Genomic DNA, 23,652 nt, shown 5'->3' on the forward strand with positions numbered 1-23,652 from the left:
CACCCCCCTCTCCAGCCACAGTCCTTCCTTCCCCTTCCCTTATAATGACTCCAGCAGGATTCCCGCCCACCCCATGGCTCTGACCCCCGCAGGGGTCTCCCCGAGTCTCTACTCCCGCAGGAGTATTCACAGCCCACGCCAACTCTGCTCGGGTTCCCGCAGGAACCTGTTTCACCCTTTGCTCCAAAGGAGCCCCTTTACCTTTTCTTTTTCTAATAACTATATCCAGCAGCCGGATATAGCGTTTCAAGCCTTTTGGGGAGTTTCTTCGAATACATGGCTGCTGTCCCGAGCTTCATGCATTTGGGGAGCTCTCGAGAACCACCTGATCTCATACTTCCCTCACATGCTCTATGGACCTGGCGGGAGCCCTGGGCTCAACTATCTCCGAGCTCAGGGTTCTCTCCCGGGACAGCATGCCAAACCTGCTTAGAGTTGTCAAGCAATATCTAAGTGTGAACTCTTGAAGTGAAGTTTTTTAACTAATTTCGAGAGGAGCACGTGATATAATTGATTGCAGCTGGCCACCTATCTACACTCATTAGTTAGCCAATCAGATCTATCCTAACTCACTATAATTAGCCTAGCTAGACATTACTCCCTTATCTTCGTTTTTCGAAGAAACCCCCCATCCACCCCCTTTCTCCTCTTTTTCTCCTTAACAAAAAAAAGGGGAGCTCTCGAGAACCACCTGATCTCGTACTCCCCTTACATGCTCTATGGACCTGGCGGGAGCCCTGGGCTCAACTATCTCCGAGCTCAGGGTTCTCTCCCGGGACAGCATGCCAAACCTGCTTACAGTTGTCAAGCAATATCTAAGTGTGAACTCTTGAAATTGTATTTTATGAACATCCCTTCCCACCCAAAGTCTAAACCCAACCATCACAGTAATGTTAAAACAGTCATTATACTGAGTATTATTTATAAATCACCCATTAATTTTATTTCATTAACGTCTACCCCCACCCCAAACTCTAAACCCAACTTTCACAGTAATGTAAAAGTATTATTGTTGTTCACTGTGAAAAAAAGGATGCTGTACTGATGTATTGATGTGAGTGTGGGAGTTGTGGGCGTAGCTATTATGACATGGGTGTGGCATATGGACTGTTGGCTGGATCGTATGTGGGATAAACGTGTTGCGGGCATGGTTAAGACGGAATGTGGGCGGAGTATACAAACTGTAGGCGTGGCCTGTGTCCGCGTGCAAGTCTCCAAAACCATATGGCATGTTGAGTTTTGTCGCCCGACACATCAACTCGCTCGACACTTCGAGGTGTTTGGAGAAATTGAGGAGGCAGTGGTTATCACTGACAGACAGACCGGCAGAAGATACAGCTTCTTAAGTCTGTCCACATCTGAAAAAAAAAAAAAAAAAATACTATAGTAATTTGCAGTACATACTAAAGTGTTTTGAACTATTCCATAGTAAAGTACCAGAATTAATTTGTTGTGGAAGTTTTATAGTTTCTATGGTGAATACACTACTAGCATATTAGCAGTAAACTAATTAACTAGCCTATAGTCATAAACAGACCGGGGGATATGTTAGTTTTAACCTTTTTTTATACTTTTCTCTCTATATCTTTAAGATATTTTAAGCCAGTGTTTTAAAAATCTGATTTGGACTATTTACTGGTGTCTGGCTGCTATTAATTGACATGAATATTATCTTAAACGTTACAGAAAATGCAGTTAAGATTCAAACAGGAGGAGTGAAATGTCACCCCAATAGTCTGGGTTAGTTGTAACAAACTCTAATATATTGAGGTAAAGTTATTTTTATATTCGCACATTAGTTCAGTGATAACTTGTGACATGCTCCCTATTGTAAGTATGGATCTGGAACTGGTTGTGTGTGTGTGGCATGACTGGGTGTTGTAGTCCATAACATGGCAGATATGTAGTTCAATGAGTGTGAATGTTTGTGTGTGAGTGTTTACCAGCAACATCTGGTGGTTGTTCGCTGGTGAACATGACAGAGCCCCCCCTCTAAGGAGTGGCTTCCAGACATTCCTGATACTGTTCAGGCGGGAGGTGAATCGGAGGCGGAACAGGAGGAGGGATGGAGGGCCAGGACCATGCAGCTGGGGCGTACCTGGGGCGTGGAGCTGCAGAAGACCCGGAGCGTGGAGCTGCGGAGGGCCTGGAGCATGGAGCTGCGGAGGGCCTATATTGTTTACCATGGTACTTTTTGTTTTTTAAATTAGCTTTACTGTCTTTATTGTCTGCTAGTGGAAATTTATCTTTGGCTTTAGCACACAACTACATCAGCGTTCACATCAGTGGTGGTTCTAGACCAGAGTGACTGGGGGGCCAGGCAGGGGCAACTTGTACTTTTAGGGGGCACATTTTAACATACATCACAAACTACTTAGTTATTCAAAGTAATTTTTTTCATGCATCACTCTGCAGTCTTCATAAACGAGCCAAATAAATGACTTGAACTCGAAATTATCTTCTATGCTAATTTACTTGACAAGTAATTTTGTATTGTAGTACGTTAACACATTTTTAACATCCAAGTACATCAAGGCACAGTTTTACACCTGTAAACTTTAACAGATCCAGTCGAAGTTTATTTTTTCCCTGCCATTAATTTAAAACAATGTTTGTAATGTAATGTGATTTGTATTTATATAGCGCATTTATTGTGTATGGCCATACACCCAAAGCGCTTTACAATCTTGAGGGGGGCTCTCTCCACACCACCAACAGTGTGCAGCATCCACTTGGATGATGCGACAGCAGCCACAGGAACACGGCCCCAGTGCGCTCACCACACACCAGCTATTGGTGGAGTGGAGAGACAGTTATAGAGCCAATTTGGTGATGGACGAGGATGATTGGGAGGCCATGATCGTAAAGGCAGATAGAGGGACTTTGGCCAGGAGAAGTGCCATGGCATTTTTAATGACCACAGAGAGTCAGGACCTCAGTGTAACGTCTCATCCGAAAGACGGCGCCCACTGACAATGTAGTGTCCCCTTCACTTTTACTGGGGCATTAGGACTCACACTGACCACAGGTTGAGCGCCCCCTGCTGGCCTCACTAACACCACTTCCAACAGCAACCTAGTGTTCCCTAGTGGTCTCCCATCCAGGTACTGACCAGGCTCAGCCCTGCTTAGCTTCAGTGAGTGACTGGTCTTGGGCTGCAGGGTGATGTGGCTGTGGTTTCCCAAGTCATCTTTAACAAACCAAGGAGATTTTCACAGTATTTCCTATAAAACAAAACTAATTCTTCTCGAGTCATAAGTCTTATTTCTTATAGTTTGTCTTGAATAAAAGCAGTTTTTAATTTTTTTAAAAACAATTTTAAGGTCCGTATGATTATTAGCCTCAAGAAATAGTTATATTTTTGATTGTCTCAAAGCAAACCAGTTATACAATAACTTTAGTTATTCTAACTTTCCTAGTTAACATGACCTAGTTAATTACTCTTTAATCTGAATACTTCATTTAATCTGAACTATCTTGCAAAATAACTAGTAAAATATTATGCACTCACTGTCACCATGAGAAAGACAAAAGTAGTTATTAGAAATTAGTTAAACTATCATGTTTAAGAATGTGTTGTAATAAATCATGTGTTGAAGACTCGTGTTTTATGTCACGACTGAAAACAAAAATGAATAAAGGCAAAACTAAACGAGTTGAATATGACACATGACTGAAAACTACATTTGATCAATATGTTACATCTGTTCTCCAGTACTTGCCGACTGTATATTCAAGACTGTATTTCCTAATGTAAAATGATGTACACTCAAAATCAGATTAATAACAGCCTATGCATAGCCGATGAAGTCTTATATTAAATGTTTTTAAATTGCTATTGGAAACAAAAGTCTAATATCATCAACAGTGGACATTTTGATAGTTTTTCACAACATGAACATGACTGAAGTTAAATTTTTCTATTACCTGTGTCAATTTGGCGTTAATTTCTGACAAATGTGGGTCACTGATGTAAAAAAAAAAAGTTAAGCAAAAGCAGAGACACCGTAAGCATGCGGGAGAGGTCTCAGTCATATCTCCAGTCTGCTACTTGATAGCTGATCTCGCATCCCTGTGACAAAAATATGCATCCAAATTTAGCGTGTGGCCAGAGGGGGGCCATGCTTGTTGACACAGGGGCACCTGCCCCCCACTTGAACCGCCAATGGTTTACATCACATATATCACACACAAAAAACCGGCAACAAAAATGCATTCAATATCATCACATAAATCACCTTTAAAACTCAATGAAACCCTATTCATACTTAAAACCCAGTATTTATTTGTGATTAACAATTTTAATTGGTTCTTAGACAGATTACATAGTAAAATCCAGAATACAACACTGAAAAGAACCAACATTTTACACTGTTAACAAACCCACCCTATGCTGCTCCCTAGTACGCCATTAAGGTCATTAAAATCCTGATTTGGCTAACAGAGATACAATAGACAAGACAATCAAAATGAGGTACAACAACATCAAAAGGGAAAAAAAGAACATATCAATAACATTCATTCATTTTCTTTTCAGCTTAGTCCCTTTATTAATCCGGTGTCGCCACAACGGAATTTAACCACCAACTTATCCAGTATGTTTTACACTGCGGATACCCTTCCAGCTGCAACCCATCACTGGGAAACAACCACACTCTCATTCACACTCATGCACTACGGACAATTTAAGCCAATGGTTCTCAAACTTTTAAGCCAGCGACCCCCAATGTAAGATCATCAACAACTCGTGACCCCCAACTACCAAAGCATATACAAACAATAAAAATAACTTATTTTAAGCTGTTTACAATATTTTAACTATATTTACTATACATTAAAGGACTCAAAATTTAAATTTTTGCATGGTAGCACAGGTGCTCCTAACTTGAAAAAATGTTGGCGCACCAGCCAAAATTTAGTCGCACCCACCAATTATGAGCACCGTTACTACAAGTGTTATACAAACATATTTATTGCATTTGAAATCAACACTAATCAAAACTAACAAGCAAAAAATATATATGCCTGCATGAGGAAAATATGTCTCAACGAAATCCCGTTATCACAAAAAAACATTTTATAACATAACTGAGTGACGAAAAGGTACACGGAGCGCTCACCGGCCCTGCACACACTGCTTGACATGAATAAATCTGTTATTGATATAACTGTGCTGTTCTCACGCGTGGTATCTGATATTGCACAGATGCTTTTGACATCTCATTATTTGCATACATCAGTTTAACAGCAACACCGGTCTTTTCATGAGCTGCAATATTAGTTTAATCTTAGTCAGTTTAAGCCCTTTTGTGATGGTGTACATGGTGTTAAATTGTACATATAGCTGCCACTTGCATGGCTGACAGCATCTGGCGATTAAATAAAGGATTAAACAGAACCTCTCGTGCTTAAAGAGCCCATATTATAGATGAAATAGGGTCATATCTTGGTTGTAAGGGTCTCCAACAACAGTCTAATATGCATGCAAGGTCAAAAAACAATTTCATGGTCTTATAATCTGCATTTATTTTTACCTAATTATCCCAGCGACTCCTGTATGAATCGTCCAGTGATTCATTTGTTCCCAAACCCCTCCTTAGCGCGAAGCTAATCTGCGCTGATTGGACCAATGACAGTCTGTTGCGATTGGTCGACTGCCTTCAGTCAGAGAGTGAAATGCCAAACAGCTAATCAGCAATATAAAAGTAATCACAGTTCATACACGCTCGATAGTGTAGGCGTGGATTTTAGCTGCCAGTGGGCAGTGGGTCAATGTAAATACAGACGATGGACTTGAAAATACAGACGACTGACTATTTTATTGAGCAAAAACTCCAAAAACAGTTGAGGAGATCTCCTAGCTTCTCACTCTGCTCTTTTCACAGACACACACACACATATTGCACACACACACACACACACACACACACACACACACACACACAAACACACACAAACACACACACCTCCGGACGACACCGCGCGCACACGCACACACAGACACACACACTACTCCTCGTCCACGGAGCTCCGTTAACAAAGCAGCACGCGTCACATTTTTAACGTGACTTTGCACGTGATAAGAGAATATAGCGAGTTAACCTGATACAGTACACTCGGTTACAAGTAACAAATCACAACTAAATACATTTGCAAGCTAGAGTAAACGAGGCAACTTTAATCGCACGTACTTACACTTGAGAAATGGAGGAAGAAAAATCCATCCTGATGTCCATCAGTGAGTCACTCTTTACTGATCCTTCCTTTAACAAACGCAGATGAAGTATTCTTTGTAGCATGTAGCTTCCAGAAGTTTCCAGTAGTTTCCAACTGCTTGGCTATAATGCTGAGGTTTCATCTTTGGGTAGAGACTCAATATATCCATCTGCAGTGTGACTTCAGTCGACCGGCATGTTTGTGTGTGTGTGTGTGTGTGTGTGTGTGTGTGTGTGTGTGTGTGTGTCTGGGTTTCTGCGTCAGAGGGCGGGGCTGCAGGTTTGAAATCTCCCGGGTTTGCGCGTGCACGTGAATAACTTGGTTTCGTTCGTACGTCATGGCGAAACACCTAATGAATCGGTATCAAGGCGACTCGTTTGAAGCACTATGAGTCGACTCTTTTATAGATGAATCAACAGTTTTAAACAATGTAAACTAACAGATTTAAGCCTTAGCTGGATACTTCACTTCACTTAGAGCTGTGTTACACACTACATGGAGGGGAGTTTTCAAAAACCCATAATATGGGCTCTTTAAAATGTGTAGATGTGGCAAACAGTTACCTGAAAATTCCGTCCCACAGACTTTACAGTGTATTCTTTAGTTATTTTCATAGCGGACTTGAAGCCAATGGAAGTCTTTTATCCACTCTTTGAAAAGTGTAGATGGTGGATTAACATTCAGCACATGATCTGTAATCAGATGTGCCATTATTTGTAGCTTTAGGTGGTTTTTTTAAAAAAACTGTCAGTGTTGTTTTCGTTCTCTCATCTTCAGCGCGTTACACTTTCACAGTTGTAGCTCAGGTCTCCCTGTCATCTGAATGCAGAAGGCACTGATTGAGTGAGTGACAGTTGATTTTAACCAATCCATTCGCGTTCATTTCTAGAGCAGTGGGCCAATAAGAAGAACGTGAAGGCGGACAAGCGTTGTGGTCTTTGTTTACTGCAGCAAGTTGACATGACAACTGTTTTTAACTGTTCCTGAGCGCTGCGTTTCAAGTGCAAAGATGCATAATGCCTGAATTTGTCCTAAATACTTGATGAATTTAGTCAAAGTAGACAGTTCCGATAACTCAGGCAAACTGTCCACAGTTTCCTTAACATTTTTAGGTTTGCGAATTATTGTAAATTCTATCTCTGCAGTTGCGGTTTTCTCATCCAGATGCATGCTGTATTGATAACTATCAAGTTATTTGCTGCAGTTATGATGTTCCATTCACTTTTTTTAAAAATGCTAACTTTAGTAATATCTTTTTAAAAATCTGAAAATATTAGCTTCACTTGTATTACTGAAAAATATATTATAATCAATGAAAATTACACAATTTTTAAATCACTGAGGCGACAGCACTACCTACTGCGCCACTGTGTTGCCTATCAATAACATATGACTTTTATATTGTCACAATCAGTATATTTCTCGTACATTCATTATTGTTTTATTCTTAAACAAATGAAGTACTTGGACCATTTCTTAAAAAAATAGGTTTAGCTTATCTATTTGCATGCAAGACATTTTTTCGAAAGCAGCTACCTAAAACCCAGTATTTTAAAGTGTAATGGCAGTCAGCACAAAGGACATTTGATAACCTTTCTTTGCTTGAGGTTGCCTTAAACGTCTTTAAATATTCAGTCTGAAATAGCATGTAAGTTTGACTTCAAAACAACATTAGCACTATTTAGTTGACTGTGAACAATGTTGTGCTTTGATAGTCATTGGCTGCTAATATAATTTCATTATTTAGAATGTGCAAAGAATATTTTTTTGAAATAATAATTAAAGAGAAAGTCTAAATATGTGAATATAAAACTAACTTTACCTTAAGTTGGTTTTATATTCACACATTCAGACTTTCTCCTTAACCACTTAAACTCTGCTGCTATTTGGGGATTTTCGCCTGGATTTTGAATACCCAAATTTAAAGCTTCCCAAATCCACATGCAGAGGTGTAAATGCAAAAAATTGGTATCATTTTAAAGAAAACCCTTTGAATTTTCATAAAACACTATTGAAAGGGTTTAAAATATCTGTATCTGTCGTCTGTGTTATAATAAACACCTAAAAAAAGAGGCGCTTTTTATATTTTTTTTATAAACTCAAATTTGAAAGGGTACCTTAATTAATTTTGGTGGTTCCTGCACATGTCTGTAATCATAGGAAAAAAGAAAAATGTCTCCACCATTATCTATGCAAAAGTTATTTCATTTCAACTGATGAGAGGTGCTGTACAAGCCACAGAGACCGATCCTTGTTTACTTTTTTCACTATTCTTTTGTTTGATCAAACATAATTCACTATGTTTGGAGCACATCAGACATATATATAATGTCAGGAAAAAATACTTTGCAACTTATAAATCATGAAATCATATTAGCAGCCAATGACTATCAAAGCACAACATTGTTTACAGTCAATTAAATAGTGCTAATGTTGTTTTGAAGTCAAACTTACATGCTATTTCAGACTGAATATTCAAAATAAACAATATAGGCACCGTGTCACAAGTTGTCACTGTTCAAAAATTAACTAATGTGTGAATATAAAACCAACTTTACCTTAATACTGAGATAAAGTTGGTTATATATTTGCACATTTGTCTAGTAACAGCTTCTGACAAGCTCCCTATATTGTTTACCATGGTACGTTGAATAATCAGTCTGAAATAGCAAGCAAGTATGACTTCAAAACAACATTAGGATAGGATAGAATAGGATATGATAAACTTTATTTGTCCCCAAGAGGAAATTTGTCTTTGGCAAAAGGGTGCTACATTATTGCACTAAGCAGACAATACAATAAATAAAACAAACAAAACAGTTAAGAACAAACAATTAGGAACATACATTGTGTACCGAATAACACTGTATATAAATTTAAAATATATAAAGCACAGAACATAGTCAGGTGCTAATGTAGTAATGTAATGCTATTAGCACTATTTAATTGACTGTGAATAATGCTGTACTATGATAGTCATTGGCTCCTTGTATAACTTCACGGTCTTGAATTTGCAAAGAATATTCTTGAGAAATAATTGTTAAAGAGAAAGTCTAAACGTGTGAATATAAAACTAACTGTACCTCAATGGTTAAAGTTGATGTTATATCTGCACATTCAGACTTTATCCTTAATAATATCCTGTAATTTCAGAAAAGTATACTTTGCAACTTTTCACAGTTTTTAAATAATATCTTCTGGAGAAAGTCTTGTTTTATTTCGGCTAGAATAAAAGCAGTTCATTAGCCCCCTAATAATATTAGCCCCCTTAAGCAATATTAGTTTTGGATTGTCTCCAGAACAAGCCACTGTTATACAATAACTTGCCTAATTACCCTAACTTTACCCTAATTACCCTAGTGAAGCCTTTAAATGTCACTTTAAGCTGAATAGAAGTGTATTGAAGAATATTTAGTCTGATATTATTTACTGTCATCATGACAAAGATAAAATAAATCAGTTATTAGAAATGAGTTATTAACACTATTATGATTAGAAATGTGTTGACAAAAAAAAATCTTCTCTTCGTTAAACAGAAATTGGGGTAAAAATATACGGTAGGGCTAATAATTCTGATGTTAACTGTTTATAAGAGCATGACTAAATCAGTTTGTCTTTATGTTTTTTTCTGGTGTTTAGGTGACGATGGCTGATCGGTCTTCAGCAGAAAGAGCCTGTAAGGATCCGAATCCTATAATAGTTGTCAGAAAAGCCAACGTAAACCTGCCATATTTAGGGGCGAAACCACGGATTCTGCAGCCAGGTAAATAATGCCAAAATAAGACAAATCCTTGAAAGTTTTTTATTGTAAGGGTGGCACAGAGGCTCAGTGGTTAGCACTGTTGCCTCACAGTAAGAAGGTCCCTGATCCGAGTCCTGGCTGTGCCAGTTTGCATGTACTCCCTGTGTTGGCGTGGGTTTCCTCTGGGTGCTCCGGTTTCCCCCACAGTTCCAACACATGCGCTATAGGGGAGTTGATCAACTTAATTGGTCGTAATGCTGATTCATGTTTGGAGTACATTATTCTCAATGTGGATTTTTAAATGGTAAATCCTTGAGAATTTACAGGGTGAATATAGTAGTACATGCAAATGTTTAACACCAGGATTATTTATGATATGCAATAGGGTATGATAGAATACCCTGTCAGTAAAGTCTAGTGTCTGTGAATGAACCGCTTACGGTATCTACTATAATGTTAATGCTGTTTTTGTGTATTTACATGAATATGGTCACTGTGTAAATACACAGTGGAGTTATGATCTTATTGCCACATTATATCATCATGATAACATGATATATGCCTTCAGTGATTTCCTGAAGATAAATACCAAAAAAATAACACAACTGGAATCACTACAGCAGCCGCCATCATCTGATCTCATATGAAGCAAGAGATGGTGATGACATATGATGACGTGTGCAGGTGCTGTAGTGCTGTACCAAATCTTAAGGGTCAATTTTGAAGCACTTCTGCTTCATTCTTGGTTGTAAGGGTACAAAAATAGAATTGGGATTGGGCCTTAGTTATTGTGCCAATTATGGTCATTGCATGGGATTTTCTTTTATAAAATTAAAATGAAATATAATATAAAAGGAGCTTGTCTTTTTTCTTCAGGATTTTCTTTTGGAGTTCCTCAGATACACCCTATGTTTCTTCAGCGGCCTTATGGGTGAATTTGACAGCTACTGATGGCTTCAGTGTTTAGTTTCCTTAATTTTTGTTTGCAATCTCTTATTTAAAATATATTATTTCAAATTTTTGTCATTTAATTTTTACCCTTTTCTTCTTTTAAAGGTGATGATTTTTTCTTTAATGGTTTCATGTGTCAGACTAAATATGTTTTAAGCTGTGTTTGTGTTTTAATATGTTAACAAAAACTAAATAAGTTTTTAAGTATTTTTGACTGGGGAAAAAGCAGAATTTATCTTTATCTTTTAATGGTTGATAGGCAGTTACTTCTGTCCTTCTAGGAAGATTGAGTGAACTCCTAATCCCTCAGTGGACTGAACTAAAAGGACAGCTGCAGTGCTAAAACACAGCGGCATTCAGAGCCTTCAGGAGATGACTGGTGTTTAGAGACACCGGAGATCAGCCCTCAGTTTCTGGAACTTGCAAAGTTGCTTAAATTAGACCTGATCTCTGGCAAGCCCCAAATGTTCAGGACAGGATAAAGGATAATATGTTGCCAACACAGCTTGCAAACTCTGGGGTATTCTTAACAATGACAAGCTCAGGGTTTGACTGCCTTTTAGCCCAAGTTCATATTTATATATGTTGTGTTAAATCTCATCTGGGCTGTGTTTCTGCACTAGTGCACTGAAGTAGGGCTTGGTTGGATCTCTAAAATATGTTTTGACATTCAGTTTTAGTAGTTATGGAAAGTTATTTAGACCACAGAACTTAAAAAAAAAGTTTTTTAATTGGCAGGTTTTTTTTCGCTACATCACCGTGCAGATTAAGAACAAGAGTATGAATTCCACGACAAAGAATTTGAGGAAAAATGTCAGAATTGCAGGTAGTGATGTAACGATTCACCTGACTCATGATTCAATACGATTCATGATATTAATCTCATCATCTAATCACAACAGATGTCACATTATAGTCGAACATCGTTTAACATAGTGAAAGATCATGTGCATTTTAGTTCAGTTGCATTTACATTGATTAAACTCTGATGTGATATGATGGGTTGACCAGTGCCTCAACCTCCACAAACTGATGGGTGTGAACTAAATGATCCTTTTACAATCTCAATGGGTACTAGCAAAACAACAGCTGCAACATCTGATAAGAAGGTCCTGCTGAGCCTCCCCTGCTGAAAAATCCAGCTTAAACCAGCCTAGGCTGGTTGGCTGGTTTTAGCTGGTTCGTCCAGGCTGGTTTTAGGGGGGTTTTGGCCACTTCCAGGCTGGTTTCCAGCCATTTCCAGCCTGGTCTTAGCTGGTCAGGCTGGGAGATGACCAGCTAAAACCAGCTTGACCAGCCTAGCCAAGCTGGGAGTCCAGCCAAAACCAGCTATATCCAGCTTAAACCAGGCTGGTCAAGCTGATTTTAGCTGGATTTGGCTGGTCATTTTCCAGCCTGACCAGCTAAGACCAGGCTGGAAATGGCTGGAAACCAGCCTGGAAATGGCCAAAACCAATCTAAAACCAGGCTGGTCAACCAGCTAAAACCAGCCAACCAGCCTAGGCTGGTTTAAGCTGGATTTTTCAGCAGTGTCGTAAACACAGATTGGTTTGTTTGATGCTAGTATAAAGTACTGTCTCACAGACAGTACTTTTGGTTAAGTTACTTGAAGACCGACGAGTTAACATCACTGCTGAGGAACTGCACTATTGATTGTCTTCAATAAAGTCTTCTCTCCGTAAGAACTTTGGTCAGCTTTCTTATTTTTTGGATTAGAGTAATCTAATACATTGGCGAGCCACCCAAGAACGGTTAAGCCAAATACAGCAAAATCCAACAATTTGGCGAAGCCTGCCAGGAGAGACTGCCCAGATAGCAGGCAATAATCGGGCCGAGCTCGGCTGCCCTCCAGCTCCGACTCAGCATCGGCGAGTGTTATCCGCGCACATGCGGTTGTGATGCACTGGCCCGATTACAGTCAACCATATCCGGCCCGAGTCTGTCTGTAAAGTCCGGCCCGCTTCTGGCAAGGACTCGGCTGATGGCAACCGATCAGGTTCTTATTTTATCTAGTAATCTGTTATCTCCACGTTTAATGATAATTTGAGAAAATATTCATGGTACGACAGCAGCCAAATAATAAGAATATTTAGTGTGGATGGTTGCAATGTTTAGACGCAAACAAAACAATATTATTTATAAATAGATTATACATGTCATCTAGAGAAAAACGATGTAAAATGCGCTTATTTTCGGGATAGCACGCTCCTGTGCTGACTGTTTTTTTTAAAGCAGAAGTTGGTTTCATAATAAACACATGCGTGAGTAAACTCCTGATCCAAACTCCAATCCAGACGGCGGCGGTAATGCTCCAAAAAGCTGGTTGTCAACCACCATGGCACGAAGATCACAAGAAGAAAAAGAAGTTTGGTTTTTCAAAATTTTCATGTGGATTCCGGTCAGAAAGGTAAGCTTTTTACTGCTTGTGTTCTGTATAATTAGCGAATTTAGAGCTTAAAACATTTCCACAGTGTTTTGTTGTAACAGCGTTTAGTAGTTTAAAACAGTTTGATACGAAATGTAACTTGCTTTAAGAAACACGACTGGAGCTAATGTATGCTAACGCTAACAGTTACAAACACGTCTGAAAGTTCCTTTTCCTTTTACACAATGTTAGATTGTAACGTGTGTAGTAACTGAAAACTATTTTAATTATTTTAAAGAAACATGAAACAAATTTCTGTGTATGCTAACTTTGCATTAAAGAAAGTTTCTGTAGATGAATCCATTTACACTAACATGGCAAAACATGTGTTTTTTTCCTGATTTAACATTATGAAGTACCGTGGGTGTTGAAAAAAAAATCATTGTACAGGCGTATACTTATCCAACAGTATTAATTCTGTGATTATGTGTAAATAAAAACTAATCGTTTTGGGTTAAAAAATATTATTGTTTAACTTGACTCAACTTGACTGTTTACTATTCTCTTTAAATTATCCAAGAGAAATATATTAGTATGCGCTTTAATTCATATGTGTTAGCCTATGTGAATCAATTATATCTTATGTTTATACTGTAATGTTCAGTTAATGTAAAACTGAAAACTTAAAGCAGATTTTAATGTTTTTTTTTTTTTTTGTTATTGACAGTGATAAATTCTGATTTAAATGAATGGGTAACAATATTTGTTGGTTAAGTCTCATTGTTCTTGTAACAAAAGGTTAGTGAGATCATTTTGCAGCACATGACGACCAAAGAAGTCAATGGCACACTCTTTTGAACGTGAATAGGCATGTTATAGTTGTGTGCCTAAAGTCAATTATAAGCTGTAAACTGCTGATACATTTTCAACATAGATTGAGCTTTTCAGACATTACATTACTAATTGCTTCACAAACAGCTGAAATGGTTTATTGTTATTGGCTATCATCATCAAACATTTTTCACAATGGTAGGTTAATCTTCATGGGTACAGAATAATGCATGTGCTTGGCCATCTTACAAATCTATGTCTCAGATTCATAAGGCTGTCACTCTGCATGAATCTCCGAATAAATCTTGTGCAACCTTCTGTGTACTGATTATTTACACTATAGGTATTATATGCATTAATTAACTTTGATAGTATTTCAGGATTTGAACTTTTCTTTACGGGAGGTTAACAACAATGTGATATTTCATTATAGATGCATATGAGGAAGCTCGACTCAAACATCCACACGCAACTGTGATTTCTGACTGGTAGACAGATGAGGATGATGATCGCCTGTCATACATCTAAAGACAGAACAGGTTTGTTTGCAATTATTTTAAACACATACTGTCAACATTATGTCATTGATCTATTACAACCTGCGAGTTTTGCCCTGGCACTATACTAAAGTGATGTTTTGTTTTGTAAATGTATCTGATCAAGGGACAGTAAAGACACAACTATACCATGATGAAGAAAAATTACTTGGAACAAAGAGGCTGGATAAAAGGCAGGTATGAAGATTTCAGAAATCAATGCAGCACCACAAGTACCATCAATGACTATGGCAGAAGTCTTAAGACCACCAACAAGATGCACAGATGCTGTACATTCCAGTACACCTATAAACATTTACAGTCCTTGTTCTAGTGCAGTTTGAGATCAAGACAGAACTTATTGCATCTTGTTATGTCTTTGTAAGAATTGAAGACATCACTAAATTTGTTAAGGTTTAATGCAGCTAGAAAGTAAAGATCAACTAGAGAATATCAGCAGTGTCTAACCCACTGCTGTATTTACACAAGTTGTATGAGAATAAGGTTGATTTATACTGATTCCTTATTTTTCTTTTTTAGCACGAGTGACTGAAGTTTTAAAATTATGCAACGTCATAAAGCAGCAACTGGGCCTGATTCTCACAAAACCAAAACAGACGTGATGAAATTCCAGATGTAAACACATTTGACCTTCCTTTGTCCAATTTGATTTGGAAAAGCTTGAAAATCAACTAAAGGAGCAGCCCGAACAAATGAAGAAGCTGGTAAGTTCAAGCTCTTGCTAATTTTAAAGTGTTTTAAGTTTATTTGTCTTATTTATTTGTTTGTTTGTTTGCTTCGTAGGGAACCTACTTTGAAATCATTGGTGTTTTTCATTAAGGAAGCAGTTTGGTGTATCCTGGAAAAAACTTTTGGCTAACTTCTTGGCTGAACATATGAACTGGTGTGGGGCAAACCAAAATGTGGCCTTTCGTGCACTCGTTTTTTTTTTTTGTACTTGTTTGCTACTAATTATTTATCTTTTAATCACAGATGCAGTGAGGACAAATGTCCATACCACACCACTGATAAAGAAGTGGAAAAATGCATTACAAGGTGGCTACAACTTCCTTCCTCTATCCCTGTCAGGAGCAAGGAAGAAGAACTCTATATGCATATATATAATTTAATAAATTAATAAATAATTTAATAAAGTAATCTTACTATAAAACCCTAATTAAGGTTACTAAATAATGACGAGTACGTTAACTAGAATTTTCTATTAAACTTAATTAATATTATTTTCATTACTTGATATATGACTTAATAGTATTAGTTACCACTGATTCTTTTAAGTGTAATTTCTTATATAATAGTTTGTATACTTATGTATTGTGGCTGTTTCCTTTTATAGATTGGTTGGATTTATGTGACTTATTTCACTTATTTAATTTATTTATTTTGTCTTGTGGTTTTGTGTTTCTGTGTTTTGTGTGTTATGGCAGTCATTACGTAAGCAATTTCCTGCGGGATCAATAAAGTTTTCTAAGTGTAAGTCTAAGTTGAATTTTAACAGTTAGTTTACATTATAATTTTTAGTTTTCTTATTTTAAGGCAATAATTATACTTAACTTAAGATTTCCTTGTAAGTTTATATTGCAAAAATAATGCAATCGGTTTCCAAACTTTTTTTTTAAGTAAACTGAACATGTTAGAATTTACAGTGTAGTTACTTTTAGGGAGTAACTTGTAGTATAGCTATCTACAATTATTAGAAGTTTAGTTTGACAGTAGCTGAATTAATTTTCCTGGTGTGTAACTTGTAGTATCAAACTGCTGTTTTAGCCACCCCAACAGCACAAAAGGCAAGCTCTAAGTGTCAAGTTTGTTCTACAAAAAACTGTAAAGGATATAATAATGAAAGACAACGACTTGCAGAGGATTTTAAAACAGCAGGAAGTATTCAGAAAAAAAGAGAGATGTCCTACTCAAACCTCTAAAAGTTACAGAACTAAAAAATTGGGATTAGAAATGAATGTCCACACTCCTTTCCAGCAGGTGGCAGGATATGATTTGTGTCTGTCCTATCTGAAATATTTTAGTTGTTTCAATGAGTCTTTGTAATGTATTCAATCATTTATTTTCCTTTGACTTAGTGCTTTATTTATCAGGTGTCGCCACAGTGGAATGAACCACCAAGTATTCCGGCATATGTTTTAAGCAGCTAAATACTGGGAAACACTAACACACCTTCTCATTCACTACAGCTAATTTAGTTTTATTCAATCCACCTATAGAGCATGTGTTTGGACTTTAAGGGAAACCAGAGTACCTGGAGGAAACCCATTTTTGAAGTTTGGCTGCATAATGGACGAATCACAGCGAATGTGCTTTTTGCATTAAGACGGGCATCTTTTTAATGGTTTACTAATGGCCGCAATTGTTTAGTGTGCTGCTTATGCCCCTGAGCGCCTCACGTTTTTGCTGTTGTGTGCTCTGTGCTTTCAGTTGGAAAGAAATTTAACCCTGATTGGAAAAAGTTGTGTGGCGTCTTTTTCATTCTTCCTGTCTTCAAAAAGGCAGTGAGGTGCACCATACGTTTATGGAACGGAAAAGTGCGCTCGATGTGATCGCCCCCTAAATGTGCAGCATATTTATTAACTCACGAGATGGTAACATGAAAGGGCGAAGCAGTGGCGCAGTAGGTAGTGCTGTCGCCTCACAGCAAGAAGGTTGCTGGGTCGCTGGTTCGAGCCTCGGCTCAGTTGGCGTTTCTGTGTGAAGTTTGCATGTTCTCCCTGAGTTCGCGTTGGTTTCCTCCGGGTGCTCCGGTTTCCCCCACAGTCCAAAGACATGCGGTACAGGTGAATTGGGTAGGCTAAATTGTTTGTAATGTATAAGTGTGTGTGGATGTTTTTCAGAGATGGGTTGCAGCTGGAAGGGCATCCGCTGCGTAAAAACTTGCTGGATAAGTTGGCGGTTCATTCTGCTGTGGCGACCCCGGATTAATAAAGGCACTAAGCCCACAAGATTGAATGAATGGTAACACGTGCAACCACACGTGCCTAAAGACATACTTTGCTAAAAAAGCTTATTGAAAGAAGAATATTGCTGGTCACAGTTTGACACAGAAGAGTTGATTCCAAACCAGTGCTGATCGCGTCAAACTTAACAAATAGGCTATTGATGATTTAGCGTAGGCTACAACCAAATAACCAATCTTTTTTTCCAATTGGAAAATTACAGTTTTTAATAGTTCCTATACATTCTATATTTTTAAATAGCCTAACCTACCAATCAAACAAACCCAAACATTTTCTTGATTTTTGCATAATGATATCTTTGCACCAAATTGAGGCTTTCACTTTATAGCTTAAAAAACATGTATGCAAATTATTGCAATTCCATATGTAAACAACAAATTTGTTATATGCTATTGTAGCCTATACTTTAATAAAAGTAAACATATGCACTTGTGCACATGACCCGCGAGTGAGACGGAGAGACGGAGAGCTCTAAGGTCAAACCAGATGCTCAAGACATACTTTAACCTTTAATGACTTTTAAAATGTTGACAGAAACTTGTGATTTAAGAATTAGAGCATTAATTAAATGCATATTGTTTGTGGACAATGAATTTGAGGTAGCCTGATATTTTTATTTGATGGAAAAACAAAAAACAAACATGACTAGACAAACAACATATGCCGGTTCTTGAAAGGATTCAGTCAGTGTTTTCGTTTGTAATCTAAATTTTGACATTTAAGTGAAAATATCTAGGGCAGGCCTATTTATTTTATTATTTTTATTTAGTTTATTCTGTTTTTCTATGCTGTTGGAAACACTGCAGGTGCGTGAAGATGTTCTGGTCTTATGTATGCTTTTGTTTGCATGTTAAAATATTTTTAAATACAATATTTAGTGTGTCAGACACAAAATAGACATGTCAACTATTATTTGTTTAATTAAATAATAATTTATTATCAATCTGACCAGTTAACCGGTGATATTTGGTTAACGAGCTGCGGTTGTCGGTTGGCAAAATTGACTGAAATGAGCATCCTTAGTAAGAGGTGCAGTTATAACTTAAGCTAATTAAAATATTTGAGATCAAAATTATGTCAGATTAGTGTCATTGTAATTAAAGAGCATGGCATTAAAGTAATATTTCGTTTTAGTGTCTGTTAATTTGATTTAACATGCAGGTTCTCAGATGTCGTTCAGCATGTATCACACTCTTGCAAACAGTGGGCCAGCGCTGTTTTTTAAACAAATGGCAATTGTGGATATGTGAGAAGCAACATATCACAACTCCCATATCAGCTGGACTGTACTGACTAAAAATAAAATAAACTTTTTTTTTTTTTAAATAAAGCATTCAAAACCCACAATGTTACTAATTCAAATCATCTTTAGTTGTTGCAGTACATCAAAGATTAGAGATAGGCTGTTTCTCAATTCTTGTGGAGACCAGTCTTGCCAAGTTATCTCGGATAAATGAAATCGGAAGACCGTGAGAACACTGAATGCATGCTCTGAGAAATGAGATGCAGCTTTCTTCCTGACGGTCATGTCATCTTCATGTATTTTTAATTTAAACATTACAGCATTCATACAGCAACTTCTCTCCATTTCAACATATATAACATGCACAAAAACTTTACGGATATACGTTGCACAATACAAATACTGTAACACAGCTTTTAATACTATTTTGAGCAACTAAACACCCTTAGTATGTTTATGTCTCTATTAAATTTTTCATTGTAAATGTTTACTTTCATTGTCTCATTTAGAGAAACTCCTGAGAAAAATAAGTTATATCTCTGAACTTTAATAATACATTGTAAGGGTCCATCTATTAGTTCTATGACGGAACAGCATGGGTGAAGGTTAAAATGTGTGAGCCTTTTTAGCACATGTAAAAAAAATATTTTTGTTAATTTATTTTCATCTGTTTCCAGCTCCAAATTTTAATCTGACTCTGATTTATAATAATTTAAATTTAGATTCATCAAATTCGAGCTGATTACCTTATAGGTTGTGATTTGATCTAATTTAGATCTATTAACCAAATAAATCTCTATTCCCAATTAAGGGTTCATCGTTCAGAGTCGATTAGAGTCAGTATACTGGCCAGTTTCATCTGCTCACGGACACATCCTTGCCAGTTTTGATTCTTAGAAGATAAGCTAATTTCCTTTAAGTAACTTAAGTATTTTTTTATTTTTTTTTTGCTGTTTGGAACAACTTAACACTCATTTGGGGGATGGTGGGTATCTAGCACGACAAAGTCAGTTGGTGGGGTCACCAGCGGCACCGTTTACGAATCTAGGGGAATCTAAGTGCGCTCAACGGGGGCGTTGATTAGACCCAGGGGAGAGCCCACCAAGCCATGCCCGAAGAGAGACCACCTTTCTCGGCGTGTCCCACGCCTGGAGGTGCGTGCGTGACGCTGGGTTTCGCTGACCTGCCGTCGTGGTTTCGGAGAATGCTTGAAAAAGGGGACTTTGCAAATTTGGCTTTAGTGATTGAACGAACCAGGGCTCTAAGGGGGGGCCTGTTGCCCCAGGAGGTGCGCTCGAACCCAGGCAAGCCAGGTGCGCGCTATGGCCCTAGTCCAGCCAAAGACCCAGGCCCCAAAGGCATCAAACGCAGCCCCAGGAGGTGCGCTCGAACCCGGGCAAGCCAGGTGCGCGCTACTGCCCTGGTCCAGCCAAAGACCCAGGCCCCAAAGGCATCCAACGCAGCCCCAGGAGGTGCGCTCGAACCCAGGCAAGCCAGGTGCGCGCTATGGCCCTGGTCCAGCCAAAGACCCAGGCCCCAAAGGCATCAAACGCATCCCCAGGAGGTACGCTCGAACCCGGGCAAGCCAGGTGCGCGCTACTGCCCTGGTCCAGCCAAAGACCCAGGCCCCATAGGCATCCAACGAAGCCCCAGGAGGTGCGCTCGAACCCAGGCAAGCCAGGTGCATGCTACTGCCCTGGTCCAGCCAAAGACCCAGGGCCCAAAGGCATCAAACGCCGCCCCAGGAGGTGCGCTCAAACCCGGGCAAGCCAGGTGCGCGCTATGGCCCTGGTCCAGCCAAAGACCCAGGGCCCAAAGGCATCAAACGCCGCCCCAGGAGGTGCGCTCAAACCCGGGCAAGCCAGGTGCGCGCTATGGCCCTAGTCCAGCCAAAGACCCAGGCCCCAAAGGCATCAAACACAGCCCCAGGAGGTGCGCTCGAACCCGGGCAAGCCAGGTGCGCGCTACTGCCCTGGTCCAGCCAAAGATCCAGGCCCCCAAGGCATCCAACGCAGCCCCAGGAGGTGCGCTCGAACCCAGGCAAGCCAGGTGCGCGATATGGCCCTGGTCCAGCCAAAGACCCAGGCCCCAAAGGCATCAAACGCATCCCCAGGAGGTACGCTCGAACCCGGGCAAGCCAGGTGCGCGCTACTGCCCTGGTCCAGCCAAAGATCAGGCCCCATAGGTATCCAACGAAGCCCCAGGAGGTGCGCTCGAACCCAGGCAAGCCAGGTGCATGCTACTGCCCTGGTCCAGCCAAAGACCCAGGGCCCAAAGGCATCAAACGCCGCCCCAGGAGGTGCGCTCAAACCCGGGCAAGCCAGGTGCGCGCTATGGCCCTGGTCCAGCCAAAGACCCAGGCCCCAAAGGCATCACCAGTGGCACGGCACAGTTCAATGCAAATGCATGGATGAGCTCACCGGGGGCATTGATTAGACCCAGGGGAGAGCCCACCAAGCCATGCCCGAAGAGAGACCACCTTTCTCGGCATGTCCCGTGCCTGGAGGTGCGAGCGTGACTTAGGGTTTCGCTGACCTGCTGTCGGGGTTTTGGTGAAGGCGAAGAAAAAGGGACTTAGTGCAATTTTGGGTTTAGCGGTTGAAGGAACCAGTGGTATAAGAGCAGGCCTGTTGCCCCAGGAGGTGCGACCAACCCGGGCAAGGCCGGTGGGCTGAACCCCATGGGAGTCAGGGCCCCATGGCTGAGCTGTCAAGCTGCGAGAGCGCGTCCGTTTCCCCGGAAGTTGCCGTGCGCGCGCCCCGGAAAGGCAGGAGGACGCAGCTGAGCTGTCAACCCGCCAAGGCGTCCGTTTCCCCGCAGGCCACCGCGCACACATCCCAGAGAGGCAGGGGCCCCATGGCTGAGCTGTCAAGTCGTGAGAGGGCGTCAGTTTCCCCGCAGGTCATGGGCAGGGGGCAGGGTCCGTCTCCCCACGGTGAACACGGGATTTCATTATCCCCTGAGGCTAGAACTACGTGCGGCTGGTGCCCCATATGGGTGAGGACCCAGATGGCCTGTCTGGCTTTAAGCTTGTCTGCCGCTCAGAACGCCAGCCCGCCCCCCTGGACTCCGTTTCCCCCCCGCCAATACTCGGCCCACGCCCCTCGTCCTGCGAGGGCTGGGGGATGCTCGGTGGGTTCGTTCAAGTCACCTGGCGTGGTGAATCGAGTCCTCAGGGGCAGCGTAGAGCCACCCCCAAACCACCCCCCCCCCCCCACCGAGTGTGCGCGTTTGCATCCCGTCCGTCCGTCCGCAACGCCGCCCACCCCCCGGGTTTATCCTCGCTTGCTCCCGGCTGACCCCCACCCCACCTACCCTGCTCCCATTCGCGGGGGAGAGGAGCAGACGGACGTGGCTGGCTGAACCAAGAGCTGTTGGTGACCCAGAGAGGAAATAAAACCGTTGGTGGTCTAATTTGTCTAACCTCACTGCCTTCATTAGATAGCCTGTAGTCCAGCACAAACAATAGGCAACAGTGGCGCTTTTATGGCTTTCTGACTGGTTACCTAACCTCCATCTCGGAGCACCGCTGTGGAGTCTTCCAGAATCTGACAATCCAGGAGGTTGAAGAGGCCCCCAGAAGCCCGGATGAGTCTGCTTATGTCATTAACGTGAGTATGGCGCAAATAAGGTGGGGGTCACTAGTAGCATGCTCTCACTCACTTCTTCTCTCTGCTTGTTCTCTGATGCCAGATCACCACGCATAAGACAAACAGAGCCTTTGGGGCAGCGCAGTTGTCTCTAAACAGGGAGGAATACAGCTGGTTCCACAGGTTCTTGACGCTGCGGGCTGGTCTCCCCGGAGGGAGCCAGGCTACCTATTTCTTTTTCACTTCCAGAGCCAATCCTTGTCGGACCCTGAACAAATACTTTCAGTCTGCATGGATCAGTATGGGCCTTCCAGGCAAACTGACCTTTACTGACGTACGGACTGCCATCGCGACCCATGTGAGTATGCATGAGACGCCCCTGTAACTACCACCGGCGGCTTCGATCCTAAACAAGCTTCTGCCTGTCTGTCTCTCTCCAACGCAGGCAAAGAATGCACACTCTTCAGAGGATCGCCGCAAGTTGGCGCAATTCATGTGCCATGATACTTCAACCTCAGATAAGTTCTACGCACTTCACCTCGGACCTCTCCAAGCACGTGAGCGCCGCAGACTATTTGAAAGGGCCCTGGTCGAGGAGGAGGAGGATAAGGAGGCAGCGGGCACAGAAAGCCCTGTCTCTTTTCCAGGAGGGAACCAGCAGAAGGACGCTGCCATGGCAGCCTGCCAAGGGGAAAAACCAGGGGGCTTGCCCACTCGAACCAACAGAAGACTCTGAATCGTCCTGAATAAATATTGTACAACTTAACGGTCATATGGTGTTCAGTGTCTTTATTATTCCTCTATCTGTGTGGTAAAAGTAGCTTCAGTAGGGACAAATGAGCCCTGTCTTCTTAGTTCAAAGCTGGATGCCTGCTGCGTCCAGGTTCTGCCTTGGCTACGTTCCAATTGGGACAAATTATCCCTGTCTTGTGTGTTAAAAGTGTCACGCGGGATGCCCTCGTCTAGGTTCAGCCTTGGCTACGGGCCAGTTGGGACAAATTATCCCTGTCTTGTGTGTTTAATGTGTCTCGCGGGACGCCCGCGTCCAGTTTCAGCCTTGGTTGATAGCTCATAGGGAGAAATCCTCCCTTTTGCAGCACAAGGAGGTGCTGGGCTGGATGACTCTGTCCAGGTCTGCAACTGCTTTGAATGGCCAGATGGCCTATGGTCCAATTCTGGGTATTAGCAAGCTTC

At 40.8% G+C, this 23,652-nt stretch overlaps 3 long non-coding RNA genes across 3 annotated transcripts; 2 read left to right on the forward strand and 1 right to left on the reverse strand.

Moving 5' to 3' along the window:
• Positions 1 to 212: 212 nt before the first annotated feature.
• LOC141375256 (uncharacterized) lies at positions 213 to 4,046 on the reverse strand. The gene is made up of 3 exons (XR_015495394.1): positions 3,928 to 4,046; positions 1,944 to 2,159; positions 213 to 1,358 (listed from the first exon to the last, which is right to left on the reverse strand). It is a non-coding gene; the product is annotated as an uncharacterized LOC141375256 (long non-coding RNA).
• Positions 4,047 to 13,251: 9,205 nt separating this feature from the next.
• Positions 13,252 to 14,875, forward strand: LOC147842919 (uncharacterized). Its single transcript, XR_015495336.1, has 3 exons — positions 13,252 to 13,316; positions 14,539 to 14,644; positions 14,769 to 14,875. It is a non-coding gene; the product is annotated as an uncharacterized LOC147842919 (long non-coding RNA).
• A 4,503-nt stretch (positions 14,876 to 19,378) lies between these two features.
• Positions 19,379 to 23,230, forward strand: LOC147842920 (uncharacterized). The gene is made up of 2 exons (XR_015495366.1): positions 19,379 to 20,181; positions 20,918 to 23,230. It is a non-coding gene; the product is annotated as an uncharacterized LOC147842920 (long non-coding RNA).
• Positions 23,231 to 23,652: the final 422 nt, after the last annotated feature.

Source organism: Danio rerio, chromosome 7 (assembly GCF_052040795.2).
Source record: "Danio rerio strain M-AB ecotype USA chromosome 7, GRCz13ab, whole genome shotgun sequence".
In the NCBI taxonomy this organism is placed as follows: Eukaryota; Metazoa; Chordata; class Actinopteri; order Cypriniformes; family Danionidae; genus Danio; species Danio rerio.